The sequence below is a fragment of the Cygnus olor genome, chromosome 7 (assembly GCF_009769625.2).
Source record: "Cygnus olor isolate bCygOlo1 chromosome 7, bCygOlo1.pri.v2, whole genome shotgun sequence".
NCBI lineage: Eukaryota > Metazoa > Chordata > Aves > Anseriformes > Anatidae > Cygnus > Cygnus olor.
In genome coordinates this window covers 557,460-579,727 of record NC_049175.1, presented here as the reverse complement: position 1 = coordinate 579,727, position 22,268 = coordinate 557,460, and the positions used below count along the sequence as shown (strand labels likewise).

At 41.5% G+C, this 22,268-nt stretch overlaps 1 protein-coding gene across 3 annotated transcripts in view; it reads left to right on the top strand.

The window, feature by feature from the left end:
- Positions 1 to 22,268, top strand: part of NDST2 (N-deacetylase and N-sulfotransferase 2) — a 135,399-nt gene that overhangs the window by 75,031 nt on the left and 38,100 nt on the right. For all 3 annotated transcript variants that reach the window (XM_040564463.1, XM_040564464.1, XM_040564468.1), the window contains one exon: positions 8,942 to 9,002. The gene's annotated coding sequence lies outside the window, so the exon portion shown is untranslated. The remainder of the gene's footprint in view (positions 1 to 8,941; positions 9,003 to 22,268) is intronic.

Sequence of the window (22,268 nt, the reverse complement as noted above, 5' to 3'; positions counted from 1 at the left end):
CACCAAATGACTGCCTTTGGTAAACACTTGTAGGTGCCCTGTATTGAACATAATGTATATTGTATCTGTGGTGATGAAGGATTGCAGCTGGAGGACAGAACTTTGAAAGAGCCACAGTCCTGTCCTGGCTATGCCAGCAACCTCAGAAAGTGCAGTGTGGCCTGTGCTCCATGCAAGCCAAAAACTCAAGGGTGCTCTGATCAGGCAGAAAATAGCGCTCTGAAGGAAGCAGGCAGTGGTTAGGAGTCCGTGCGCTCAGTGGCTCTTACCTTGGATTGTGGCTTCTGCTGCTGACCTGGTAAGTGCCCGTGCCTGTGCTCTGTTCCTCAGTTTCCCTATCCTGTAAGCCAGAAAAACTATACTTACCCTGTTTTAGTGAGAACTTTGCTGTTATTCTGTAGACATAGGATTTAAATGCTATTTCATTCGAACAGCTCTGCTTTTCTTTTGACATTTGAGTCAGACTTGAGTCAGGGTGAGGGTGAGATGGTAGAGCCTTTGCCTGGAGAAAATAGTGGTTAGAAGTACGAAGTGGTTTCAGTGTTGGTATTTGGGCAATGATTTCCCTTTTGTATGTTTTAATAGTATTCAGGTTGGACTGGTAGTTAAGCTGAAGGATAAGAATCAGAAAAAAATGTTTCCCATGAATAGTCCTATTATCTGCAACTGCCTGAGTCTCCAGGAGCATGGATGTGTTCAGGACCTGTTTGCAAGGGTTATGCAATTCACCGGGAAGATGGTCTGGTAAATAATGCTGGATAAGGGCAATTTCTGTTTGTGCTGCTAGGATAAAAAAGGCAGTTTCCCCTGACTTTTTTGCTGATTTATGAGCTAACTCAGGGGGTTGTCACTGACTTTGTCTATTGTAAATCTGTTAAAACAAAAGGAACATGCATCTTCAAAACATGAGTAAGAAAATGTAGTTTAGGAGTATCAATGCATCTGAGCAGGTTGTTCCTTAACTGAAGGGATTTTGGTTGGTCATTCACTTTACAAGCTCACTTTTTATACTGAGGAGGGGAGAAGATTATTAGCAAGAAGAAAATCTATGTTATCACAGAGATTAGAATGGTCTATGGTTACCTCCCAAAGGAGAAAGATGTTTTTTAATACTAAAAAAAAGAACACACCAGCACCAACAGAAAAAACACTTTGCTGTGATTCATGTGTAATGCATAGACAGTTCCATGCCAAAAAAATGATTATAATACTGTATGGCATGGTGTTTATATGCATAAACATATGTGCATGTACCAGCACAACATCAATTTAAATCCTGACCCTGTGCCTATTGAATTCAGTGAAAATACTTCTGCTGGTTGTGCTGAGCATTAGATCAGATTCTCACATTGACGTGTAAATATTGTATAAAACTCCAGCAATATTTCTGCTTTAGGATTTTTTTTTCTACCTACCTTAAAATGCAACATAGCTGATTGTCTTAAAAACCAGTTATCCTGCACACTGGGCCCTGCTGTGTTTCATCTGCTGAAACACTGATAGTATCCTACAGTGATAATATTCAGATGCCATGTCACATGCTTTTCAGTCTGATGGTTCACGTATTTTCTTTTTCAAGTAATGCAAGAATATCGTTGGTCCCACATGGGCATGGTAAGTCTGGGTTTTGGCTCAGTCTACAGGTCTAAAAGGCTTTGCACTTAGTGAAGCCAGAAAGAAACCTCCAGCTGGCTGGATGCATCTCTTAAAAACACAAATGTGGCCTTACTGAGAAGTGGTGCTAAGACGAAGTCGTGTATGCTTCGATCTCAGGGAATGGGAGAGGAGTGGCAGGGGGGGCCTTTTGTAATGTTCCAGGGAAGCCAGAATAATCAGATGTTTACAGGAAAACACATGGAATTTAATCACTAATTGATTCAGCTGGAATTGCTATGGAAGGGTGGAATAAGAAGGGGGAAGAGAAAGCGGGAAAGCACCACACAGCTTTTAACTTGAGACTTGAGGAGAAAGTAAGAAGGGAAGTAGACATTTTCATTTCACTATCAGCACAAAAGCTCCCTTAGCTTTGTATGTGGACTGTGAAATCGTGGAGCTGTGTGCAGTATTTTCCTTCCAACAGCAGAGCACAGGGCTGAGTGCCTGTGCTGGGAGTGTTATGCACAGCTTTGCTTTAGTGCCTTTCTAGGTCAGTGGTTCTCAAACAATGTCGCACAGGGCTGCTTTAGTCGTGCTTCCACAAGTCAGTCTCTAAGTACTGACGCTTCTCCCTGATTGTAACCCAGTGGCCTAGAGGATCTGCAGGCTTTTCTGACTAGCTAATCTCAAAGCATTTATAGTGTTCCTTGAACTCAGGTTGCTTGATCATGTGTACCTTTTTCAGATGCCATTCTTCCTGACGATTTAGCCACAGTCAATTTGTTGACTTCAAAAGACCAAGTGAAAGGATGTGGCCAAGTCCTTGCACCTGTGGCATTGAAAGAATCAACACTCCTCTTCTCACATTGTTCTTGCACTGCTCTTTCACCAGCCACAGTCTGTATGTAATGTTGTCTCATGGAGAGTGAGGAGAAAAGAATTACTTCATGCAAAGATCTTTTTCCAGGTGTAGTAAAGAATAAGATTGAGCAGCTGCATTGTTTATTTTCTTTTAAAATGGATTTTGGGTGCTGGGTAGTTTTACCTCTGTGTTGCAGGATGTATAAAGGGAGAGGGATGAGAGGTAGAGTTAAAATGGTGCATTTGTGTGTTCTTCCAGACATACTTATATGGGAGTGGAGACTTCTGTGGATGGATCAGGTATATATTTTCAGCTGTGGCAAGGCTTGGCAACTATTTGAGCATTTCTATAGCCAACCTTGGTGGCGACTGGGAGCCCCCAGGGAAGAGGGAGCAGTCTGTTCGACATTTGTGCGTTCCTCACCAGCTGACTGCACCTGCAGTGCTCGCCATCAGCAGCCAGCTATAGAGGCGTTTTGGAAAGCACCATCAGTCAGGAGCAGATCTTGAGAAAACTGTGGGGAAAGAGAAAGAAAACTGTCACCACCTCAGTGTGGGAAAGATCGTGAAGGTACAGGGCTGTTTCTGAGCATTGGCTAAGCTGAAATTGGGGCTGAATGTTGGCTAAGCATGGAAAATGTAATTGGGTAAGAAGTTTCAATTTCTTCTTTCCCCTAATCCCCCTAAAAGCATCAATTATTTTTACCTGTTTTCTCTGTTTCCGTGTATGCAAATTTCCTTCTCTCACCTATTGAAAAAGGCATAATGCACCTAATTAAAAAGGTGTGGATATGGCCAATCTGCTAACAAGTCTAATTCTTTCACAATTTGGCTTCAAGATACCATATTTATTCTGTTTTCAGATTTGGCTTTCATTCAGCTTTGTGTTTTTGCATCTAGGGAGAAGACCTATATCTGTAATTTTTATTTTGTTTATTGGATGGAGTATCTCTTCTCGTGAAGTATCTTTTGTGTGCAACCAGCTGTGATACGGCTGCTTACTTTGCATCTTGGAAGTTATTACTGTGAACCTGAAAGTACATACAAGGAAAGCTGTTTAAACAGTGAATTAAAGCTGAATTATGGGCAAAACTCCCATTTTCTTCATTGCAGTGTGCCTTTACAGTCATATCAAGCTTGTGTTTTATACCTTTTATTTGGGAATAGATTATTGACTTTATTGTCTTTTCACCTTTTTACAGAAAATAAACATTGTTAATTTTAATTTTAATTGCTTCCTTGGTGGTGGAGAATCACATCTTGGAACTGCCAATGCATAACACTGTGGGCACCTTTGTTGGGTTAAGTGAGGAGATGCTTAAACTTTATTAGTTCCCCCCCCTCATCTTTTTAGTTATTGGAGGAATCTCCTGTGCAATGTAGAGTGGACTTCATATTATGATAAAAGACAGAGATAAAAGTAAGCATAAGGAGCCTGAAGAGGCAACGCTGTCCAGATCAAATATTGACAATGATAAATGAAAAATGTAGAAAAGGAATTACATGGACTTAAAGTCAGCAGGCTTCTGGCTTTATTTGCTGTATATAAAGGAGGAATAAAATGAGAGAAATGTGACCCTCTTCCTCTTGAAATTCCCCATGGTATCTGTCAACTTTGCTGTCAGCTGGGGGGGTCACCACTTAGGCACAAAGTATTTCTATAGCATTCTGTTGCAATTTGGTCCTTTCCTGGGAATCCAGCTCCTAGGTGTTTTCAGGCTGTCTGTCTGGAAGCTGAAAACACTTGACTGCCTTTCATCCATCTGGTAATTTGTTTGCTGATTTTTAAAAAATGCTGTTTTTATTGAGATAGTGATGACTCTAGGACTGGTACAGGGGAGATGTCTGTAGGAGCCATAGTTTATTAGGACCAGCGAAAGACTAGTACCAACCTGGTTGCAGTTAGTTCTTTGGGGTGCTCTTTACTTTGAATGTTTTGAGGAGGAGGAGTCTAAATTTAAAGTCATGAGCAGAATTACTTAAATGATCTGAATGGAGTGAAAAGTTTAAATATAGAGTTCTGCTCTTTAACCCAGTAATTCAGGGAATGCTCAGTGCTATCATCTTAATTGCAGCATTGTTGTCAGGAGGCAGTGGCTCTGTAGCAGAATGGGAAACATAGAGTCATAGAATGGTTTGTGTTGGAAGGGACCTTGAAGACCATCTAGTTCCAACCCTCCTGCCGTGGTCAGGGACACCCACCACTAGACCAGATTGCCTGGAGCCCTATCCAGCCTGGCCTTGAACACCTCCAGGGATGGGGCAAAGACAGAATAGAATTACAGTTTTAACACTTCACTGCTTGCATTACCCTTTTTAAGAACTGCTGGAGCTGTCAGGGTCATGAGCATTTCTGAGCAGTACAGGTTGCAAACAAGCACAGTCATGCTGATGACAGACTGGGACTGGGCCTTCCATAACATGAGGAGGCATACAGGGAGGAAAGTTTGCTTTTATTGTCTGCAGACAGGATGATACCACACAAGGACATGCAAGACCTGAAATAGGGCATTGGCTGAATGATGAATCAGACTAAGCCATTTGCTTTATGTGATCTAACTGATGCTGTTCCTCCCTCAGGTGCCTCTGCCTTTTTCTTCTGTTTTGAAAGCTTCCCCAGTGAACTATGTTGAGGGCAACCTGTCATACAAGAGAGAGGGGAGGAATTTAAGAGATCATTTCTAGAACTTTGAAAATGAGGCTGCTTTCCCTTATCAGAAATACAAATTCACTTAAGAGCTTTACTGGGTCTCAGAAACCATTTCTCTTCTCAAAACAGTTTTGCGGGATGCACATAAGTGAGCCATAGCGGAGCTTTATGTGTTAAGATAACCTGCATATATCCTGATGGTAGATATCCTTGATTAACTATTTCAGGTATATCCTTACTGCCAAGTTTCCTTCTCTTTCACTTCCTTGGAGGTGCAGTTTACTCTGTGATGCTTCTTTCCTTGAGCACTTGCATTTTCTGACAGTGACTTTTTCTGGTAATTGCTCCTTGGTTTCACACTTTCCCATATAGCTGTATGTCTTTTCTTTCCTCCCTCTCTGCATTTTCCTCTGTTTTCCTGTTCGGATGCTGTGATCCATCCATCCATCCTTGTCCCCCCTGTGCACTAAATGTCAACCCTGTTTTTGGTCTGTGTTGTCTTTGTGCAGCCTCGAACTGTAAACCTACACAAGTATTTTGGTGATCTTATAAAATATATGTTATTTGGGAAGAAATGCAGACTTCAAGTTTCTCTGCTTTTTATTCTCTGTCTTGTTCTTTTACAGAAATTAACTAAAAATCCTCCCCAATCTACTACTAGTCAGGGCCTCCTACTTGCTGTTTGTGTCCCTTTAAATCTTTTAATATTTAGACCTTATCAAGGTTTTATGTTTTCCCAATATATGCTTTATCATTATATATTTTCACTGTGCTTCTGTTTTGGGCTTTTATTATTATTACTGTTTTTAAACTATGGTCTGTCATTAGGACTGTTTCTCTGCTGTAATTACAGAGACACACAGAACAGAACTGCTGTCTGTATGGTGTTCCTTGGACTGTTTGCCTACACCGAGGATACGATCTTCATGGGAAAATAGTTATACTTGGTTAAGCTCCTGTGTGAATACTTTTCTTTTAATTAAGTGGACCCTGTTGTATCAAATTAGCGTAAATATTAAGGTTTTTCTGCTGAGAAAAACTAAGCACCCTTCTCATTTTCCAGAAAGCCGTTTTGTCCTGTAGTGGTGAAGTGGACCACACACATGCTCTTGTATGTGTCCTGGGTGTTCCAGAGAGCATCTGTTACACTTAGGTTTGGCTTTTTTTCCAGAGTAAAAAATCAAGTGAAAGTTCCAATGAGGCTGGTGTTTGAGAAATAAAACTGACAGGAATATGAATGTCATTGCTTACTGAGTCTCCATACAGTGTGCCCCCTGACTAAGAGGAGCTCCTTAAGGAACTTGCATGGCTGGGTTCCTGCACGCTTCAGGAGCTTTCCCTCTCTACTGTTATGGCTGGTAAATTGGAAACTAAATACAAACATGGGAAAAGATGTGAAGCTCCTAGAGTTAATGACATCTTTCCAAAATCACTTAATTGTGTGCTAGGCAGAGGTTCATGCCATTAGTGAATACTTTGATGCCTGGAGATGAAATGTGTTGTTCTCTGTGAAATGCTTGGGAGTTTAGCAGCTGTTGATGATGGTAGTAACGTGCACTTTGTGCTTGTACTTTCCAAACATACAAATATATCTGCTGCTCATGAACAACACAGGCAGATGACTATGTATGAAGGAGGAAAAGGGAAAGTTGTTAGGCAAGGTTTTTCCCACCTAACTTAGCTTTCCATGGAAATTGTAGCAGTGTCATCCATCAGTGTTGCTTTATACCAGTCTGTTAGCTTATGGGTCTTTGCAATAAATCTTGCAGTGCAATCAGATATGGCCAATTCCAGTCATACTTTACTGATGGAAAAGTCTATCTGCTTGATAATATCAGTCCATATTTTGTCACTGGCTACTTATCAATTATTGCATTTAGTTGAAATTCCTTGTTACCTAATTCAACTGGTGTTAAATTCTGCCCTCCTGTCTAATCCTGCCAGGATAAGGACAAGGTAATGTTTATCCTAATGTGTTAGGATTTGTGGAGGCCAGGGATGCAGGCTTCCTCCTCCTGTCTTCCAGAACTCGTTAGTGCAGTTACATAAGAATTCTAGAACTTTCCAAACTAAAGGGCTGGGCAGTCACCAACCATAGCTTTGGGTGCCATAATATAAGGAGGACATAAAACTGTTAGAGTGTGCCAAAATGAGGGCTACAAAGATAGTGAAGGGTCTAGAAGGCAAGACGTATGAGGAGTGGCTGAGGGCCCTTGGTTTGTTCAGCCCAGAGCAAAGCAGGCTGAGGGGAGGCCTCATGGCAGCCTGCAGCTCCCTCACAAGGGGAGTGGAGGGGCAGGCGCTGAGCTCTGCTCTCTGGGGGCAGTGACAGGACCTGAGGGAACAGCATGGAGCTGTGACAGGGGAGGGTCAGGCTGGGTGTTAAGAAAAGGTTCTTCACTGAAGAACCAACCTTTTTCTGTTAAGAAAAGGTTCTTTTATGTTAAGAAAAGGTTCTTCACTAAACAACCAACTGGTGGTTGGTCACAGCACCGAGCCAGACAGAGTTCAAGCACTGGTCGGACAACGCTCTCAGGTATATGGTTTGATGGTGGTGCTGTGTGGAGCCAGGAGCTGGACTCCATGATCCTTGTGGGTCCCTTGCAACTCAGGATATTTAGTGGTTCTTGAATCACAGGAAAAGAGGAAGGTTGTGTACTGAGGATGGCAGGGGAAGAGTTAGGTGTGTTTTTCTAAACTAATCCTTTTCAAACCTGGAAAAATGAAAAGAGAAAAATTTGCTGCTCTTGTAAGTTTGCAGTTTAAATGTGAGGAAAGCAGGGATCTGGGAATGCTTGGTTTTATTTACAGGCAGCACAGATGTAGTTCTTGTTTACTAGTTGGCTGTAGAGGTATTAAAGATTATTGGAAACTCAAAAGTCAGTGTGTCTGCTGAATCAAGGTCTATGTGAGCTAGAAAGCTACAACAGAGTACTTGTGTATCTCATACACTGCTGAGGTAGAAGATCTGCCTTTAGAGGCTGTCTGTCTAACAGGCACGGTAAAATCACCCTTCTAGCCCCAGCCCTGTTCTAATCTGAGCTGTCTTCATAGGTTTCATCAGCTCCACTGAAGGCTTTCCACTGGCAAGCTGGTGTATGTTGCCTGTGTGTGTACCTGCACAGAAGTTGCCTGAGCTTCAGTTAGTTTCACACAGTAATTTTCATCTGTGTGATCACTAGCCAGGCAGAGGGGTGGAGGAAGGGTGTAACTCAGTACTTCAGAGGTTTGTTTTTGTTTCACAGTATACCTTATGGGCCTGACTCTTTTAAAGGCTTTGCCAGAACACTACACAAACTTTGTCGCACCACTGAAGTTTTACTGAACTGATTCAGCTGTGGCTAACACTAAAGAAACAGCATCTTATAGCTTGCTTTGTTCGCTGTTTCAAAGGCAGCAATCCTAATGAACAGATGTGAGAAATCACATTAGTACAACTCTGGCTTGTCCAGTTCTCTCAGCTCAACCGCATTTGCTTGTTCTGTGAACTTTCATTTTTTTCTTTGTGGTTTACCTCTGAATCCAGGTTCCTATTTTTTTTTTTTCTCCTGTGCTTGTCATTTCTCATCTCACAGCTCTCTTTCTCACTCTTGCACAAGTGAGTCTGCTGAAGTACAACCCGACATCGTTGTCTAGTCAATGCCAGTGAGGCTGTTGTAATGGCCTTGTTCTGTCCTCATGCCATGGTTAGTGTAACGTAATCATTACCTTGGTTTTGGAGAGCGAAGGTGCTCCTGCTAAGTAAATGTTTACAAACACTGATGGAGGCTAACTTTAGGGAAGAGAGACAGAGGCAGTGTTTAACGTCTTGCTTCTTTATTTATTTTAAAACAGAACACAATCGCTGAGAGAAGCAGCTGATGAGTGTTTTTCCCTTCCCAGACTGTGATCAGAGGTAAGTGAAGAATCTTTTCTGTTTCTATGGACTGCTATCTCAAGATTCGGCATGGGGAAGAGCTTATTTCAGTCCTTTTGAGCGGTCATGTGTCAAAATAAGAGTTAAGGAATCAGGTAGAAGGAGGAGGCTAGACTTAAATGCAGCAATGTGATGTTGCACTCCTCCTTCCCAACCTTAGAATGATTTGCAGAGGAAACAATTCCACATTTTTCGTCTTCAGTCACACAGTTGTCAGCATGGAGTAACAGCAGAGTTGGTTTGGATTAGAAGGGAATTTCTGATGTAGTTCCTGAGTGAGATAGGAATGGGTGTTTGCTTAATGCTAAATATTATTTTATTTGAATGAAGTGAGTATTTGCATACTTTGTGGGCAAAATTTGGGGCAACGTTGTTCAGTATCCATTAATTCTAAATTTGAAGAGGAATGGGAAGGATGTGGGCTAGAAAGCTTTTAAAGTTTCACATACTGCATTTCACAGAATCTCTGACCTGTGCATAACAGCTGTAAGATCCCTTTGGGAATGATTATATTTATGTTGCTCCCAGCATACTGGAACTGCATTCATGACTTATACCCACAGGAAATATCATAAATGTAATTAAAAATAGAAATATTGGAGTGGTCTAAATTCTGTGCTGGAGGAAAGGAGCCCTACTTTTTTTCCTCAGTTCTGTCTGTATGAATAGTGAGGGAAAGTAATTCTTGTGAATTATGTTTAGCTCATAAGCTTGAATATTATACTCTAGCAAAAAAAAACACTGGTCCTGTCCAGGTGCCTGATGCAGAACTTGCATCTGGATCCTGTGGTATTCTGGCTTTCAGACACTGCGATACATTGAAAATGCCAATCCTGTCTTAATAGTTGAAATTCCTATAGTCAGTGCTGCGGAAGAGGGATGGTGTGGTCATGTCTTTTCGTCCATTGAAAGGTTCCTTGATTCCTTGCCTCGAACAACACGGAAATTTGCTTTTGTGTGTGTGCTGGAGAAGTCTGACTGAAATACTTTTTCACCAGAATGCCTGAAGAGTAATCTTGCTTACAAGAATATCTCAGATTGCTTTATGCAAGCAGGTCATTATGGCTTCAGCTGTGCAGAAAATTAGATGGCGAAAAAATGGAGGATGGAACAGTGCATTTGTTATGCAAGTAGGCTGGGTTTATAAAAATGAAATCACAGGAACTAGTACTTAATGCTGAGTTCTAGTGTACAGAAACTCAGGTGGTGAGAAAAATGTACTAAAAGGACGACTTCAAACTCTTTGAGCCCTTCTCACACTACAGATCTGAACATTCTCTCAACCAAAAGCTAAACTCCAACCCTAATTATCCTGGGGAGTCATAGATGAGTGATACTGTTGCCCAAATGAAAGATACCTTACAGGGCAGGTCTACTTGTTGTTCCCACTTTCCTTAGGCAACCCCTTCCCAACCCAGTTCATACTACAGTACTATGCTTTTTCTTCCTCACCCAGATTTTTCTGGTGATACATAGAATAAGGCATCGTGCATTGATCAGATAAAAGGATTTCAGAGGGTTGGAAAAAAAGTAGTAGGTCCTATATAGCTGGTGTTTCCCCCATTTTCATAGTTCATTCTTCTGGTACAATTCAAATAGTAAATGTGTAAACCAGTCTCCTGTAAACTTTTTGTTGTTAGTTTGGAAAGTACAATCTGCAGAGACTAGTAAAGGAGAAAAAATAACTTGAAACACATGATAAAGATTTTTGTAATTGCAATACGTTGTTGTGATGAGTAGGGTGGTAACAGAACCCAAGATGACTTTTGCAAACTCAAAAGTAGAAACAGAATAAATTATATAAAAAATTGTGATAGTATAGAATGAGTGTAATGAGCAAATCAGCATTCTGTACAGCTTGAATAGTTGTGTAATTCCGTAGACACTTGGTGTAATATTCAGATGAAAAATTGTTAAATATAATAAATGAGGCAGTGAAGATACCATTAATGGAATTCATGCTTTATACGTTCTATTAATGTCAGTGCATATGTGACATGGCTATGAGAGCAAAGGGAAAATAATGTTTTGTTTCAGATATGGCCACAATAAATTGCCACTGCGCCTTTGGGTTCATCGTGAAAGAAAAGGTAGGCAATTGGGGAAGAGACAATAAATGTAGAAATGTTAGCAGATGGAGAAGGGATCATGCAGTAGAATATATAACCAGGTAGGCCAGATAGAAGCCATTTGACAGTGTTTGAAAGTAGAAGCACTGGAAACTGTAAGTTACTGTTATTTTAGCAGTGGACTTTGGGCTTTCTTTGTGCTAACCCGTGGCTAGTTCAGCCCTTGTCTTAGCAATACTTTCTTTTGGTTAATAATGTTTTAATGTTACCTACAATGAGATGCATGTGCCAATAATGCTACACACTCAAATGTCAGAAAAAGAGATAGTACCACAAAACGCTAGCAGCTTACTTGCATAATTTAAAAAAAAAAACTTTATATAAGCCGTTATGTTCCTAAACACCTTTACTTTCCTTTGAGATCTCTCAACTCTGTACAGTCATAGCTGAAGCAGAGGGAAAAATTACTCCTTTTCTCTTCCATTACACTTTATCTTTTTGCCATTCCTAATTGTGTCTGTTTTGTCATGTCAATTGGTTCTGTTAAGGACTTTTCTGCCAGGTGTTTCTTTGTAGTCACAAGTTCATCTCTTTGTCTGGGGTAGGTTATAATAATCAGTTCCTCTGAAACTTTCAGGGTTGATCTAATCCCATCAGTGAAGTCCTGTCCTTGAAATATCTCCAGAAATATGCTGATTTACTTATGGTGTGTCATCAAGACATCATGGCACCTTTATGCAACAGAGATGAATTCTAGTGCTTGGACAGGATCAGGTCTTGAACATTTTAATAGGTTTATTGAACTGAAGTTTTAAGAGAACTGGCAGGTTAGAGTGGTGGGTTTTTGCTAATTACAATTTATATAAATTTTTAAAGATTGGCTGTTGCTTAAGATGAGCCTGTTGAGTATTAAAATGAATAAAAAATAAAATAGAACCGTCTCAAACTGTAGGCACTTCTAAGTGAGTATAAGGAATATATAAGGCTAGAAACCTGCATAGCAACACCTGTAACTTCATTATCCTTTATTCCATGTTAACTTGTTTTATCCACAATGGGTTTTTGGAGATCTTTTGGGAGATGAAAAAGATGTGAGTACAGCTGAACAGAGACAAAAAAATTAATTACGAAGCGTAAGGGCAGGAGTCGGGTGGTCTGATAGGGTCACTTGCTGTCTTCTAAATGTATTACCTATTTGTCAATTGAACGGCTTCACTCCTGCCCTTTCCACACTTCTTGCTATGCATTTTAAGTGAATGTAATCACTGTGAATTAGGAAATGAGTGAATTAGGAAATGCTGTGTTCAATACAGCAAGAGCTTTTTCTTTCTACTTCTATTTGGAGGAGGAAAAAAAACACATTGCCCTTAAGTTTTTACCTATAAATGCAAACCCATGTTCTTGCTTTCTTTCACCTTCTTCCCCAAAATGAAACCCAAGTTATGATTCATGTCTTTTTATATTACAAAACTATATTAGTCTCTCAGATTATATTTTCTGTATCTGGCATTAAAGCTGTTGATCCATTTGGCATTCACCAAACTGCCAAGGTCTGTCCTAGGGCCATGCTTACAGGCTTGGAAATCAACTTAGGTTGTGATTATGGACAACTTGGAGGGCTTCCCGGAAAAGGTCTGTCCGATCACTAGTCAGAAGAGATGAATATTGTTTCCACTGATTTTTAAATCTGTTTCTGCAACCATGGTTGTACCAGCCCCTTGTCAGGGCACAGCAAGAGCCAGGAGGCAAGGGTGACCCCAGTGCAGGCAGTTCCCTAACTGATGCTGTCCCACAAGTCTGAGCACAGCCAGTAGAGCTAGCTGCTGGTCCATTGGCACTTCCAGGCAAGGTGAGTGAAGAACCAGGCCCAGCCTCCATCTGGGGCATAAAAGACAGGGCTGGAGACAAGGCTACAGCATGGGTCCAAAGTCCACACAGGTGACAGGGCCAAAGGTGGGACTGGGTACAAGCTACAGCATCTAAACAAGGGGTCTTTCTAGGAGATGAGCTGCCTCCAGCATAAGGCTGAGGTCCACGCAGGAGATGTGTCCAGAGGCAGGGCTGCAGGCAGATACACCTACAAAAAAGCTCAGGCAAAGGGCAAAGGCCCAGGCCCAAGTTTAACTGGGACAGCTAGGCCATAAGCAGAGGGGTGAGTGCAGATCCTGCATGAGGATGGTCCCTGCCACTGAGTGCTAATGACACCCTCAGGGTCCTGTGGAACAGATTAAAGAAAAGGAAAAGTTACTTGCTCTGTATGCTGTCATCTCTCACAGATTTTAATGATATAACTGGTGCCTATAGCAGATCCCCTTTATTTCTCTGAAGAGGAAGAAAGGGGTCTTCCATCACATGCTTATCCTGGCCCCAGAAATTCTTGTCATCCCTGAAATGGGCACTTCATTCCGAACAGTATGGATAATGGCTCACTGGTCACCTTATCTGAGAGACAGAGCTATGTTTTTAGGGATATAAACCTTTTACAGGGTTTTGTTTGTTTCCCTTAATCCCACATCAAGACCTTCTCAAGAACTAGTTTTCTATTTCAGTGGCAGGCCGAAAAAAATAGTATGACCTAATTGTCCTTGAAATAGAAATAGGGTAGATTTCACCAGTGACAACACAAACATTGAAAACAGCTAGAAATCTACCTAAATCTTTTTAACTCTACTAAAGACATTTTATTTGCACAGATTTGACCTACACAAGTCTGCAAGGGCCATCTGCCCTCTTGCCCCCCTATGCCCTTCCCAATACTGATAATATATATATATATATATATATATATATCTTGTTATGCCAGTAAGTTATTGTTGGGTTTCATTGTAGTCTTCGTTGTGCTATGAAGTGGATCTCTTGTTAACCTCAGTTAAAGGATAAATTCAGGACAGGAAGCTGTTTTTCTGTTAACAAACAGATTCTGTCTGGGATAAATGCATCCTTAAATCTTCTCCTGTCATTTCTGTGGCTGCTACAAAGGGTGAAAAGTTTTCCCTCCTCCCTTGGTGATCCCCAGAAAATTTGTTTTGTATCTAAGAATCTTTTTGAGAAGAACTAAGGTAAATTAGATCCTTTATCAATATTTGAGTGAGGGAGGATGGAAGGAACTCAAAAGAAGTTTAATTTTTTCAGGTACTTAGTGTGTTATTAAAGTACCTCAGTAGTGATCTATAGCAGAGGAAGGCTAGAAGAGATGACCCTTTGGTGTTGCCAGAAACGTAAACCCTTGGTTCAAATTATGCAGGGGCTGAAATGGGTGCTGACTTTTGTCTTTTGACAGAATTTCACTTTTAAACCTCAGGGAAAGTCTGCGAAGAGGTAACCTCCATCAGTCTTCTATACCAGTTTTCAAATCAAATTGACTTATCACATTGGAAGGGACGAAGTTATTAAACTGACCTTCAGCTTTATCTGTGACCAGAAGACTAGTGAAGAAGGGGTTTTGCCTTTTGTTAGTATTTTTCCAGAGGAAAAATGCAAACATATTTGGTCTTCACTGTCTCCAGCAAGATTTGTGGGACTGGCTGCAGCACATTCAGTGTGTTGTTTCTACCTGTAGTGAAGCAAGATGAAGGAGTGCAACAGTGAGCAAAGAAATGGGGGGACAGAATCTGTGCACAGAGGAGACTGGTGCATGTTTGGTACTGAAGAACTGGGTGAGAAATTCTTGTTTGGCACATTATTGTAAACCCTACTAGATTTGTTACGTGTTTATGTCTGGAGGTCAAGACTGTCCAAGGATAGCACTATCAATGCTATCAAGCCATGCTGGCTTACAAATAAGAATCCAGGCTTGATCAAGAACATTTTTCAAAGAATGTAAACTAAATGAACACGTATCTTGCTATGTCTTGGTGGTTCCAGAACCATTTAGGCTCCGTCTGTTTCTCAAGTGCAAACAATGTAAAGAGCATCCTAAACCCGAGGTATTTTAAAAACCATGCAACAGAAAAAGCATGTCTGTCTGATGTGGCAGGGCACAAAAAATCTGTTTTGCCTACCTGTTTAACGTCATTTTAAAGGTCCAAGTAAACACCTTGTAGTAAAACCCAATAAGTGACATACATCTGGGAGAATCAAGTTTTTGGCGGGGTATGAAGCCAGGACTACAAAATAGGCCTGTTAGGAGATTTGCTTGGACAGTGGGACTTTGCTCCTTTTTATTTAACTTTTCAAGATTGGGTTATTTACAAACTAAGGCCACTTCAAACAAGTTTACCTTGATACCATATACCCTTTTAAGCTACTATTAATACAAAGCACGGTGAGAGGTTTGGTCTAACCGACATCCTGGAAATAATATCGTTACACAATATGACCCTGGTCAGGAGAAATTATGCAAATACTGCTAATCTTTTGTAACTACCACCATTCTTAGTTTAGGTATAGAGACTCTAAAAGGCCTCTCCCCTTCTCCTGATAGTTGGTTCTGTTTTTCAGGTGGGTTTTCCAGATTATGAATACTAAAAATAGAGGAAAGATTTGGACTGTTTCAGAAATGCTGCAGTGGGCACAGAGTTTCAGACAGTGACAGAAGAAAGGCTTTTATCTGAATCATGACTAGATGTTTTGAATTTACTTTCATTTTCCTGGGTATCACCCTGATGAAAGTTACATTTAAAATCTGTTCTAATTCACAGTTCTACAAAAATTGTCTAAAAAAGATATCGACACCTCTACAGTGAATTAAAGCTACTTCTGATTGACTGATTGGCTTCATTTTTTGGTAACCATTCCTTGGACCCCTCAGAAATAGTCTGCTGATCCTGGTGGAAAACCACTGCTCTGATATTACGTAACTCTGCAGCTGTGCCTCAGCTCTCACTAGTTATTAAAATAAATTGAGTAGTGAATGCAGAGATCAAGTAATGGTGTCAGAAAGACCTTAATGTATACCACAGCTTGCTCAGGGAATGTTATAGAGAGACCTATGTGGTATCTACGTGGTTGTCCTAGCCTTCATGAAGGGGAAGTTGTCTGGGAAGGGGAGGCTGTACTTACAACATGCAGCACTACAGGCTGTCTTTTCTCTGGTGTCAGCACAGAGCATCTTCCACTGTATTTCCAAGCTCTTTGAAGAGGATCGCCACAAAGCAATATTGAGCAGTACTAGAGCTTGTGAGCTAGAGCCTGGGTAGTACTAGTACCAGAGCCTGGGTAGTTAGGACTGACTGTTTAGGAAAATGTCTCTGAAATCTCACTGTCGCTGCTTGCTAGTATGATGACGTAGTTGATGTACTTGCCTGTAAGGGATGCTCAACAGTAGGGAAGCCATTGAATTTTTTCTCTGCTTGCCATTGACCTGAGGGACAGTGTGGGATGGTCCTGGAAGTTGGGGTCGAGTGGGAAGCTGAGGGAGGTTTGGGTGGGGAGAGTGGAGGAGATCTAGCCTCTGAGAAAGACACTGAAGTTTTGACTTCAGGCAGTGAGCAAAAATTGCCTGTCTTCATGTACGTGGAACAACAGTAATTCTTCTAACATTTTCTAAGTGAATAACAAGTCTTACAAGGAGCGGCTGAGGGAGCTGGGATTGTTCAGCCTGGAGAAGAGGAGGCACAGGGGCGACCTTATCGCTCTCTATAGGTACATTAAAGGAGGCTGTAGCGAGGTAGGGGTTGGTCTATTCTCCCATGTGCCTGGTGACAGGACGAGGGGGAATGGGCTAAAGTTGCGCCAGGGGAGGTTTAGGTTGGATATTAGGAAGAACTTCTTTACTGAAAGGGTTGTTAGGCATTGGAATGGGCTGCCCAGGGAAGTGGTTGAGTCACCATCCCTGGAGGTCTTTAAAAGATGTTTAGATGTAGAGCTTAGTGATATGGTTTAGTGTAGGGCTTGTTAGTGTTAGGTCAGAGGTTGGACTGGGTGATCTTGGAGGTCTCTTCCAACCTAGACGATTCTGTGATTCTGTGAAATTGGAAAAGACTACCCGCAAGTGCCCAATAAACCAGAATCCCTGTAAAACACTGGAGACTGGAGGAAAATGTATTAAGTGTTTCGTGAAAACTGGTCATGAAAGTCAAGGTTATTTTAAAAATCAGGCCTGCATTGTGTGGAATCAGGATTTTCTGTCGTCTTTGTGATTAGTGGAGTATTGAGAGGTTTCCAACATCTGCCTTTTGCTCACTGCGGCTTGAATGGAAACGATATGTTTACTGGCAGAGATGGCAGCCAGAAGCTAAAAATTTAAATGATTTTAGGTTATGTATAAATGAAAATTTTTGTCAGCATCATCCATCTGCAATTCACAAAGTTAAAGAGGCCTGCAGACTTGCAGGGCTGCAGTGTAGCATGACAATTCTGAGAAGTTTGTTTCTTTTTTAAAAAGATGCAGAATTGTTGTCTCCTCTGTTAGATGTGGAACCCCCATTTTTAAAAGGTACTCAACAACCATTTAGCTTTTGTTGATTAATTAGGGCAGCTGCATCAGTTTCTTGTGTGTAATCTGTATCCCTCAGAACCTCATCATTTATTCACTGCTCAGCAGTAAATATCTGTATGTCTGTGTGCTTTTCCTTCTGAAAGACTTCAATGCTTTTTTCACTTTTCATATTAAATGAATAAATAATTTGCTATGTTTTTGTGATGTATCTTCTATGATGAAACAGCATTGAGCAAATCATTGTGTTATTACAGGACAGAACGAATACATATGTGCATTCTGAGTTAGTTTTATTGTTAATTTAAAAGGAAAATCATCTGATTTATAATAAACAATTTAAACCATTTTAGCCCTTGCTTCCAGGGCTTGTTCTTGTTCTGCCAGAGCAATGAGACACTAGAAAATAAATATCTTTGAGACGGTTCATACTGCAGCTACCTGATCTGTTTAACTGTGAGAAACTAGACATCCTGCAAAAGCAGGTGAAGTCACAGGAGGTAGCTGCAAGAGCCTAATCATTGACCCTTGTTTCTGATTTTTCTTTTTAGCTTGGTATTGTCAGGAGAAAATTTGAAGGAGGTGCTTTGTTTGCTGTATAATAGAGGTAGCGACTGGATCAATCAGATTCAGGCCTCTTCCAAAGCTCTCGAATACCCTGTAACACTCCATTGCACTAAGTTTGCAGTGTCTTATTACAGAAGCGTTCACTGGGGGCTGTCAGCTCCTGTTAAAATAACTCCTATAGAGATGTGTGCTAGTGTGTCATCCTGTCTGAAAACCCTTTTCTCCCAAACCCTGCCTGAGAAAGGATACAACTTTGAGCATACCTAGGGCTTTGTGTCTTCAAAGAGCAGGATAGACTGCCATGCTCAGAAGCGTCTTGTTTCCTCCAGCACACCCTGCCTGCCTCTCTGCTCTTTTAGAGCGCCATTGCCTATTATGTTTTAAAATACAGAACCACTCTTGTGACATTCTTTTAGGGGTTTAATGAGAGTTTATCTCCCCCGCCACCATTAGGACTAAACACACTTGGATAGTGACAGAGCATACTCAGATTTATGTACTTGTTCTTTTAACATATTAATTTTTTATTAGTAGTGTAAAAGGAGGTGATTTTTCTGTGTCCATCTGCAGATTTATTCCAGTCTCAGATTCCAATAATAGTGGCTGAGTATACTTAGCTGGCATGCATTTGGTTTGGTTTGCCCTTTTTTTTCCCCCCTTCTGGTAATGAGATCAGTTCGAGTGAAACTGTGAGCCCCATTAGGGCAAGAGAAGCAATTTACTGCTGCTGAATGCATTTGCAGAGTGTAGTTTCCCTCATCTTGTCAGCTTGTCAGTCTGAAGGCATCCATAAACCCATGACAGCTTCAGAAGACAAACTCTGGCAGCAAGCTGTCAGGGTGCCAGACACTGCTGTCTGTGTGGGCTGCCTTCCTCCCCTCTCCCCCGCTCACCCTCCCTCTGCCCACCCACCTCTCTCCCCCTCTCCCTTCTCTTCCCCCCGCCCTGCATCCCTCTACCTTATAGGTGTGGTTTTAGGTGCTGCTGTTCTCTGTGACAGCACCTTTTTGCTTTCCCCCTTGATCCTCCCGCCACCGGAACGAAAGGGGAGCTCGCTGCCAGCGGTGCAGCACCTGCCCGTGCAGTCCGGGGAGCAGAGGGGAGGAGAGTGGGCGCCCTGCATCCTGCTCTGCCTGAGCCGGCAGCGAGCTTGTTCAGTCACTTTGCTTGAAATGCCTTTGAACTGCTGCCAGATCCCATTGTCTGCGTGCAAATGGAGTTCAGCGCCCCACTGCGATGAGATGCAGTGTGTTAAGAGGAGGAAGGAATGGAGCTGTATACCCACCCTGAAGGAGCATCTCAGATCTGCTGTGTGCCATGATAATCTGAACACTGGACCATACTTCTCTTACTTTCCCTTCATTGTTCCTGGGATTTCAGAGAGTGACATGGAAGCTTTTCAGAGGGGAGCTGCAAGGCAAGATAGTTTCTGGGGAGAAAGCTGCTGTGCTTTTGGACTGTTTATGTGGGACTGTGCTTTGCCCACCACCCACCTGTAGATGCAGTGTGATACACCAGCTAGTGGTTAATGCTGTGTGTTTGGCTCAGCAGTGCTTTGCTCTTTTTTAGCGTGAATTTATTTACATTTTTCCATTTGTCTGTACTTAAAATTCCTGTATTTTTAGGTTCTCAAAATGATTTGAGAGATTTTGGTAACACTGAGTGAAGGGAAGGCAGCCACTGCTACTACTAATGGTTCAGCCATCTACCAACTGTGCAGCCCAGCTGCCCTTCTTGGGAAAGGCCAGCTTACTTTATTTATAATTTTTGTGAACAGCAGCTCTCAGGCTTTCCACTCCCCTTGCTTTGTCTTTAGCCTCATGTCTTTCCTTGGGCTGCTGTCTGTCAGACCCCTTTTGAGAGAGCAACTTCACTTGTGGACATCGCTTTTAAAGGTAGAAATTTGGGTATTTGCAGTTGTGTGTGCTGTTCATTATCTAACTGTTTCTTAGGCTGTTACAAGAAAACATTGTTTGCTTTCATGCTTTGTTATTTGACTGTTTGTTTAACCAGTAATCATCAGCAAGGACAGTGCTTTGAGAGGAGGATGGAGGAGCTGTTCTTTGCTGACTGTTAGGCAGTGCACTAAGTGGAGTTGGCAGGGCTTGTATCTCGCACTGATATGCCTGCTATGTTCTCTGGTCATTAAGCTCTTTGTTGGTTCCTTCTCCTCCTCCTTCCACTGCTCTCCCTTTCCTTCCCTGATAGGACATGTTATGGTGATAGGACGTTTCTGCATCTAACCTTGCTAATGGGTTACAGTCAGGTTCTGAAGTGTGCTGGGGGAAAGACAAAATCTGGCCTGTGAGGAGCTGATGGCTCACAAATGCACAGGAATAGCATAAGGAAGCTGGTTATAACTGCTGCACGCCTTTGCCTAGACTAATGCTCATGTTCTGCTGAATATATGTACTGACCTGGCCTTTCTTTATGTCCTCGATACCTGATCAGAAATTGAATGGTTATCAGCAATACTGGTAACTGATGAAATCTTTGTAAAGGTTAGAGCCATTACAGACAGAACATTTTAAAATCAGATGATGTCGTGTATGTTCCCCAAGGACTAATGCAACCACATTTTCTAGTGGTTTGTCATACGGCAATCTAAAATCTCATTTGCATCTCAAGAGCAAAGCTAGTTGTGCTTAGTTAATATTAAGCAACTTGAAAGATTAGGAATAGATTTTTTTTTTGTAAATGTTCTTTTTCCTTTCACCAGGAACTAGTAAAAGAAAGGTATTTGGCTAACAGTGTGTTTGATTTTCATTTTTGAGTTCCCTGGGAAGTAAGATTCACTTGGAACACTGAAGATTTTCTGGTCTTGAAGAAATTTCTTACCCTTGAGCTGAGATGCAGCTGTCATTCTCTTGATCAGGGCACACTAAACAGGATTGGGACCTTTAAAAATGTTCTTCAATTAACCCATCAATTTCATGCTGGTAATAGTGATGCTTCTGTGATGCAGCCAAACACTGCAGATGTAGGAAACAAGAGCTTGGCCTGGAGCACAGACCAGAAACTTCTCACAGGGCCTCCTCTCTTAAGGGTCTTAGTTTCTTCCTCTTGCTGTCATGAGTGTAGTCAAATGATGAGGCTACTGTGTAGATGCAGCTCCTGCAGTCTAAAACCTTCTCTCTACAATGTGACTATGCGAAAAGGAGACGTTTTCAATTCCCTTCACTCCCCAGCTTCAGCTCATAAAGGATTAGGAAGGATGGTGTTCTCTGCTTAAGCAATGTGATGTTTCAGGCTTGCAATGATTTTTTTTTTTCCCTGTTATCATAGTTATTTTAAGACTCTGGCCTTTCTATATGCTATTAAATTCAACAATCTCAAAGAGAGGATGAAATGGTGTAAGTTGACAGGTGCATTTCAGCAATACAGAGCTGAAGTAACCTGTCAAAGGTCACATACTGATAACTCCAGAAATCTTGGGTCGTAACTCACTGCTGGATTTGACAAGCAACCTACTATATGGCTTTTCTGCTTTGACGATTTGAAAGAAATGGCTATAAAAATATAAATGATCTTTCCATAAAAATGTTCTCCATTGTTTTAAACCATCCGGAAACGCTGTATCAAGTCTGTTCATTTTAGATGAAATACAATGAAAAGTCCTTAATGGTACTGCTGTCCTTCATCCTAAAACAACCATTTCATGTGCTTAGTAAAATGTTATGGCATGTCAGAGGCATTTCAGGAGTGGACACAGCCATTTGCCTGAAACCACAATTAAGGTCTGGTTGCCTGAGCTCCTGTTCTGCCTGGTATTACCTCATCAGTGTGTATAGATGGGTCTCTGTTGTCACATCTCATTCCACAAACCTGTCTGTCCCCTGCTGAAGTTTCCTTCTAGCAGGACAGTGTGCCAACTAGGGCGCAGTGCTGGACTGGAGCAGGTACTTGAGTAGTTACCACTCAGAGGAGTGCCTGTTTTTTGATGCTTCATGATGGAGTCACCCAGTGCAAAGAAAGCACTTGGATGTGTTTGAGAGCTGCAAACCTCGTTTTCATCTCTGGAACACTCTAAATAAGGTGATGGATTCAATAAACTTGTTTCAAGTGAGGCAATTGGTAGTGCTCATTTATAAAAAATGTTGCTGGGTTGCTGGAAAACAGGAGGGGGAAGAGGTTGAGAAAGACAGTCTGCAAGCTAAGCCTACTTACACATATTAGGATGAGCCCAGGCATGAAGCGAAAGAAAAACTCGGAGCTCTTCATTATCTAATACTC